At 39.6% G+C, this 8422-nt stretch overlaps 1 protein-coding gene across 1 annotated transcript in view; it reads left to right on the top strand.

Moving 5' to 3' along the window:
- The first annotated feature begins 6309 nt into the window (after nt 1–6309).
- LOC139975617 (neprilysin-1-like) overlaps nt 6310–8422 on the top strand; it is a 54550-nt gene continuing 52437 nt past the window's right edge. Inside the window, exon 1 of the mRNA XM_071983668.1 lies at nt 6310–7211. The gene's annotated coding sequence lies outside the window, so the exon portion shown is untranslated. The remainder of the gene's footprint in view (nt 7212–8422) is intronic.

Here is an 8422-nt window from a genome sequence, read left to right as displayed (position 1 = left end):
ACTTTATATAACAGTAAATCAAACGAAAGAACAATCGGACTTGGAAACCAAATCATCTTCTGAAAATAGGGGATGTATCCGATGGTACTAATATGTACACCATGCACAGGGAACCACGAGAGAGATTTGTGATGGGAGGGGGGGGGGGGGGAGTATAGGGGGAAGACAAGACCAATGTTCAGTGGCGGGTGAGATTGACACCTTCACAAAATATATTACAAACATGATGTATCGTACTTTATCATGTCGATTTTACATCTTTATTTTTCATATTTTTTAATTTTTATCTTCTTGTTGGGAGGGGGAGGGGGAAAGACAAGACCAATGTCCAGTGGTGTTGAGATTGCTGCCTGTGCATGAGTGAACGAACACTTAGAGCAGGTATTTAAAGCATCTGATTGCATACGTTGGGTAACTGCTCCCACTATGAACATATTATTGATAACACTAGGATATATTTTAGGCAGATGAAATTTCAAATTTCATAAATCAGTGTAGAATAATAGGCCTAGCTTTTCAAAACCTTGCATCGCCCACTGGCGGATCCAAGGGGGGGCCAATGGGGGCCATGGCCCCCCCCCCCCAAAGGTGAGCCAAAAAGTGTTTCCGAACATCCGCTAAATCATATAATTGGAAATTAAAAAAATCGAGAGGAATAGCAGTGGTAGACTAGTCTAAACCTTTTCGTTTTCTGGTTTAAAATTAAATGCAGAGCTCCCAACTGACCCGCAATTCGCGGGAATTAGACCCGCATTCTAACACCCAAACCCGCTGACCCGCACAAGCGTCCGAAAAAACCGCATTGTAATTGTCAAGTATAGATAAAAAATTTGCATCAAATTTTGACTTAGCAACCATCATTTCTTTAGCATTTAGCATAATAGAGTATAAAACCTCCTTTACAGCATCATTTAAACCTCAAATTAGCCTATAATTTTTTTCATTGGGGCGAGCAGCGAACATTTTCATGCCACGGGAAAGAATGAATTATCACCTACTATTCAATTTATTGATGTTACACACAAAAAAATGCATATTTCTCAGAAAATTTTGGGTGACAAAAGCCTTTCTAAGTGCCACCATTTTACATGTAGGCATCACCAGGATTCCAAAAAAATTCAAAAGGGGAGGGGGACACCCCCTCCCCTTATACCCCTCCCCCAGGACGGCGATTCGTGGCATGGACCAGCATTTGCCTTCTCAAGAGTTGGGAGCTATGTAAATGTATGAGCATGAGGATTTACAGTTTAACACCATTTTGCAGTTACAGGCTGGTTGTAAGAAATTTATAACCTATGAGAAATAACATTTCTTGAGAAAGATGATCCCAACTTTGTTTTATAAATATTTTAGAAAAATACACCTGGGAAACATTTTTTTTAGAAGTAAATTAACATCACCATTGTACACTTTTGTTGCACCAAATTGCATCTGAGGGCATTCAGCAATAGAAAATTTTCCAAAGGGGAGGGGGGCACCCCCTCCCCTTAGACCCCTCCCCCATATCACTCTAATGCCACTTTGGCCCCTCCCAAACAAAGGCCCTGGATCCGCCAGTGGCATCGCCCATTCCAAAACTTCCAACCAGGGTGCGCTCACCAGTTGGGGGTGCGAGGCTGATGTCCAGGGGTGTGAGGCAGATCTCCAACCTGGGGTACAAAGCTGTATAGGAGAATACAATCTTCCTGAAAGAGCATGCCAGACTCAGTCATAAGCTAGCTAGAACTGTCATTTCAAAATTCCAATTCTGTTTCCATCTACCCACATGGCCGTTTAATGTTTGCTCGTGAACTGATGTTCAGATTTACCTTACTGGCCAGTTTAATAGAACGTTAATAACATCCACCATTGATGAGCATCTCTCACAGACTCAAATGATTAAGTCACGAAGTCAACACATTGATTGATGCTTGTAATTGTGTCATTAATTGAGCTCACAAATATTACCACTAAATGCTCAAAACATGTTAATATGTGGTCCGTATTCATTGTACCAAAGAGCGTTGCCCTTCATTGGGCCCCAGTACACGAGCCCCTGAACCACCACGCCAATAAGGCGCAAATATGTCTCAAAACAGCTGGTAAATGGGGTACAGAAGTTGGTTTTCTCGAATTGCTAAGGAGTTCGAGAACTGGAAATGGTTGAGAAATACTGTTCTTGTTTTGTTTTGACGGAGACAACTTTCTTTCTTTGGATGAACCACGTACATGCTAGAAAGAAGAACACGTCAAAACATAACCTTGTGTGGCCGGCCGAATAGGACAAAATGACAAGCTATATCCTCTCCTGAGACAACATATGTAATTTGGAATCAACTCTGAAGGGTTGGAAGACCGACAATGCTAAATTAATAATTATCTATATGTAGAATGATCTTGTTTACGTCTTACGGCAACTTTATCCGCTTCAGTTAACATTAAACTTGTATAACATGCATTATGCATTAAACGTGCCTTATCTTGTTTGGCCTATTCCGAACTTTCTCGAAAGTAAATATGATAGTTTCTGTTACAGTTCAAAAGCTTTGGTTGTATTTTCACAATTCACATGTTTTGTAGAGGAATACCGTAACATTTAGTGGTTAAAACTCATGTTGAAAATAGCGGTGGAAAGTGCTACTTCTTGAATACATACCAATTCCTTCACTAACCATCAGCTCCTACGTCATCGGAGACATACCTTTGCAACGTTTATTCGCTCTCCGATATGCAACTGGTGTTGGATTAACACGAAATAGCGGCTGGGCTAGTCCAATGCTTCTCGGTAGGGGTTTCTTTTTTCAGGGTTAAAAAAACTGAGTAAAAATTGAATAACGGGTATATATAATACTCGGTAAATTTGCACCACGTTTGCACATGGAGTTTATAGACAGATGAAAACAAATAATAATTTCAATTCAACCTGACACTATATAATACTAACTGAAAACGTTTTTGAACAAGTCGGCAGTAACCCCCTCAATAAACAATTGACTGTGCCGGTTAGGGCCACAACACTGCAACAAGGCCCAAAGACTGCTTTAGTCACAAATATTGGACGTTGTGAAAATTAATTTTGTAGGAAAATTACGAACGAATGTTACTTCACTTATATTATGTAATAGAACCATTTGTTTTAGGTATTTGCGTTCAATGATACATAAAACAAGAAAAAAGTTTGAGGCTTCTTCTGATCATGCGCATTTGCCAATATAAATGTGTACATGCAGGGAGAAGAAAAGATAGACCAAGATTCTGCCATTGCACAGTGAAAAGGACGGTCCCCTTTCCCGTTCACCCTGAAGTTTACATCAATGGAAAGGCAATTTTATCATCTATTGCTATTCGAGAGGTCGAAGTATTAAAGGTAGGCAATCTCGCTTTGATAATAAGAACCTCTTTTGTTGAAACGGATTATAACACACCGTGTAGTTGTATAGGCGAGAGGTAAAATTGTCAGAATTCATTCTCTTTAAATAAAAACAGAAGGGATTAAAAACAGGTGAATAATACGATTGAAAAAGTAGAAAGTGGTTGACGGATTTACGTTTCGCTTATCAGATGCAGTCTTCTTTTTGTTTTCGAGCGCATGGTGTTAGGGGTCGGGGAATTTTGTGACACTGCCAATATCTCCGCATGTGTCGCTATAGGGGTTTTTATGGGTATCATATATAGCGATTGTATAAAGCCCGGCCCCTCTTCTGAAGTTTGTTTTGGGATAAATATCAACTACAAGCATATTATATTGTTTTTTTTTTCTCAAAACCAGTTATACATAGGAAAAATATAACACCCTTTTCCCTCTGGCATTCCTTACTATTTACCGATGCGGTGTTTTATACACCGCTTTTCTGGTGTAAATTTCACTATCTACTGATTTGGCCTTACTCATCTTTTCGCCCTCAAGTTCTCACCATTGACTTTCCCAGAGCTAGGTCGGTACGCCTCTGCCGTATGTAATGCATGCGCTCATGTGTTAGTATATCACCGGGAAACTAGCACTCGCGCATGCGCAGTTTGGTTCATGGAATTTAAGGTGATTGGCCAGTAAGTCAACAGACGCACCGCGATTTGCACCTTTTGGAAATTCAACATACAACCAATATTATTTCCGTAACGTCTGCAAAGCAAACATCGATTGCTTACCAGTTATTGTCTAACAAAGCCCGTGGGCTCGTTACAGCCCATGCTGACTTTTTCTTTAAAATTTGATGGAATGTTTCCCCTCTTTGTCTTTTTGTTTTCTTTGTGTTCAAAGTTTCATAGTGCTAATCTAAAATGTATCTACATTTTCTTTTTCAGATAATGCTTAATATTCATTGTGCCCCGGGATATTGTGTTAATGTTTTGTGTAGTTGTTTGCTGGGATAATGACGCTATCCTAACATATCATCCATGCGATGAAATTTGAGGCCTAAGGGGTTTGTTTTTTCTGGTGAAATATTTGGCAAATGTGTTTATCGTTCGTCGAAAATTTTGATGTGTTCGTGGCATTCTTTTTCCAGCTTCATTTCCACCCATATCTTGAAGAGATAGACTCGAGGTTCGGGGTTTAGTTTAGAATTTTGCCGTATATAGCCTACCTTATATATGTTGAATATATTTCTGTGTTTTTTTTATAGATTATTTAGAACATACTAGCATGGGAGATATATGTCAAGTGTAAAACCAAATACTTTATTGTGGTTGATTATGGAAAGAAATGATTACCCAAACTGTCAAAGGATCAATGGTGTATTATTTTATATCAAGCGAGTCATGATCTATAGTGTAATATTCTAATGGAGGTATGGATAAAAGTTAACCAGGGCAAAAAAGGGCTGATGGTTTTAATAGCGACTTCTTTATTATATAGCCAGAACCCGAATCACTCTAAAGCTAGTACAGAACTTTCTGGCATTGGTCAAACTTGGCATGTGGTGGGGGGTTGGGGTAAATTCTTCCACCACCCCAACAAAATGATAACCACGAATATCCTGCGCCAACATCTCGCTTACATCTCTGCAGTGGAATCCCTTACACAATGTTACTGGAAATGCCATCATGACGTCATTATAAAGTTTATACAATGAAGTGTGCGCCGAGAGAAGGGAGGGGGGATGGGTTAAGGGAAATGATCCATTTTGGGGAGGAAAAGAACTAGGAAAGGTGTTTTAGAGGGAGTGGAGGGGGACCGGAAGCGGTTAGAGAGGAAAGTGGGGGGGGGGGTGAGTAGGAATGCCGATGCTCTTTCATCACATGTATGTCAAATGCACATTAATTAAAAGGAACTGCTGTCTACGAAAATTGACGCCGAAACTGCAAGAATTTAATTTTCAAAATGGGCCTAACTATTGCATATGCTACAATACGCACTGACGTTATTATAGTCATAACTAAAACGACAAATCAAACCTCCGCATCTTTTACCTTATTTAAGCACCTTATTCCACCTTTAGCCACTTCCCCTACCACCCCCCCCCCCCACCCCTGCCGTGCCTTTCTCTTTCAAGTTAGATATCGAATCCTTTTTGTTTAGGCACACGCTACATTGGATTCTTCTGCAAACAAATCATACTGCCCTAATTTACTTACAAACAAAACTCAATGTCCAAAACGTCAACAGTAATCTTAATATGAACTCGATTGTATGCGAGGCAACTATGAAAAAGTCTTCAAAATTTAGACAATATAACGAACCAATCACAAGCAGATCTGTATCTAGAAATACTCATTTTAGAGGGGGAGGGGGGGGGAGACTTACAATTTGAAAGGGACACAATCATTGTGTCCTATAACTTGTTTTGGTACACGTGGTGTTGGCACGACCCTCGTGCCTGGCTACGGGTCTGGTCATACGTAATACTGTAGTCACGGTAACCGTGAACAATTCAAAATGGCGTCCACCGCAATTTCTACGGTAAAAGATAAAACTATATATGCAATGCGCTTATCATGTAGGCCTATGCCTATAGACTACCAGACAAAACTTTTTAAAAATATGCCATATGTGGGCTGCAGAACGTAATTCCATATCTTCCAGGTTTCCTTGCCTTCATCCATTCTTTTGTTCCAATTGATATGCAAATGAGGTTTATCACTGTCTGCCGACGGGTTATCTGACTATGTCCTCCGGCAACGAGATATCAAATGTAAATGGCCATTGTCAAATGATGAATAGGGAAAATTCCATCTATTTTCCTCTTATATGCATGCAATGGATTTTCTTCCGGTGTTTTCACTATACATGTTAGTAATGATGGAAGTCTATATAGTAAACTATGGGCATAATTCCATAGAATAAACAGGGCGTCTTGTCATCCACTAGTCGGACCGAACTTTGACAGACTTCCCTGCAGCGTAGCCCGTATAACACGTCAGTTGAAACTCCATCAGTGTTCTTCCTTTACAAGTGGCAAGGTTATTTATATTGTTAAATAATCATATTGACCAAAATCCTAGTTGCTGAATTTGAAATTCTGGCTGAACAAATTCTGTGATATAATTCAAGATGCCCGGCTTTTTGCCAGTATACTATGTTAGCCAGGCTAAGAAAATGTTTATTCGATGGAGAAAGTAATTTATTCAAATGTAGGATTGATTTTATTTCTTATATTATTGGAAAACATTGGCTCGTTCTCCTTGAATTGCAAGATAGGATATAACATATGCTGACAGTTGCTATCTAACTAAGCATCTTCTTGTGGAGAGTATACCATTCCCGGATACAAACACGAGATCAAATGTGAATATCTGATTTTGGATTTCAACTTCAAACGATCCCATGATGTGAGTTCGCTGCTTGTTAATGAATAACGTCCATGTGGATGGATGGCTAAGCATTGAGCTTTACCCAAGTCGTTTCATCAGCGTTGACTCTTTCGTTTTTAATGCATGTCATTGAATCCGTTCACGTATACAATCAAACGCGATAGCAGTTTACAACGCCAGAAGTACTTCTGCGTGCCAATATCATTATCTCAACCTGTAGAATCATCGAAAGCTCATTCATACAAAAACATCATAAATACAGTGGCTGTAACAGGAAGGTTTCCTGATTAACCAAGAGAATAACAACCTGTTATAACCATGCAAAGTGGCAGTGGTTAACAATTATTCTGGCACGGATTGTATACACTTTCTGTGATCATATTTGTATACAACACTAAAACAAGGCTACTCTTAAACGGCGCTGTTCCTTGTTGATCTTTGGGATCTTGCTGTATTCTGCACCTGATTTTCAGTCTCACAAGGTAAGTTCATTAAGTGACATCATTTCTCCTGTTCCATTCATATTATTTTTAACTCTCCTTTTAATATTTACAAATAAATCGAGGGGTTATCTGAGTTGAAGACTCACTGACATCGAAATCCAAGGATTTGTCTGAATAAATCAGATTGTAGCCTATAAACGCTCTTACAGGTTGTAATGTCTGTATATAGTTAAAAGCCTTTGTACGCTATCTATACGTAGTGGATGTCAATGCTTGAAAATGAAAAAAAAACTAATCGTATTCTTGAGCTGTGTTTGTTATAACAGAGGGAGAGGGAGGGGAGGTGAGGGGTGGGGTGAGGGGCTGTAGAGACCTCAGGAAGAGGAAGAGTGGAAATCTAAGAAATACAGTTGCGCATATTTTGTTTGAAATAACTTGGTCTGTTTATCTCGTACATTCGTTAGCAACAAATATATTGTTCAATGTGGGAATAACCTCCCCAACCCCGTTCCCTCATCGAAAGAATAAAATGAACACGTAGGTAAATTATGTCAATTGTAGGGTTACTCACATACTACAACTCTTGGTTAAAATAAATCGATACAGGCTCCTCTTTAGACGATGCATGGACACTAACATTTTCATACGATTTTGGCGTTTCTTCGCGAAAATCTTGTCTGATATACGCGTCTCGATCTATCCTTTTCAACTCGCCCAACAACCACCTCAATTACGCCCCTCCCCCTCCCCTCCCTTCCCACCCTTTCCCACTAAGGGACTCCCATCACCTCTTAAGTCAGAATAATAGTTGTTTTTTTGTCGGTATTTGGCGTAATTCCACCTTCCCCACTTCATTTTGTTGATGATGTACCTAAATATCACACGGCAGCCCGTGTCATAGTGATTGAATAATATTATGATCAATGGCCATTATATTAAGTACGTCCTATGTATGAGTATGAATACAATATAAATAAGTCGTGCGTGCAGCATACCCGCAATTGAGTCCATGTTTATACAATAGGGGCTACATAACGTGATGAAGTTTATCTAACGTTGTTAAAGGTGGTTCTTTTAGCTATTCACATGGCTTGCATAGGCAACTTTTATAGCATAATCACATGAAATTGTAGTAACTACCCCCCCCCCTTCCAAAGGGGCTCGTGATAACCCACTTGGCATAATATCGTCATGATGACAAGTAATAATCACCAAGCAAGGGTGGGCATGGGCGGCGATCCTGGGGGGGA

This window comes from Apostichopus japonicus, chromosome 11 (genome assembly GCF_037975245.1).
Source record: "Apostichopus japonicus isolate 1M-3 chromosome 11, ASM3797524v1, whole genome shotgun sequence".
Lineage (NCBI taxonomy): Eukaryota > Metazoa > Echinodermata > Holothuroidea > Aspidochirotida > Stichopodidae > Apostichopus > Apostichopus japonicus.
This window is presented reverse-complemented; position numbering and strand designations above follow the sequence as displayed.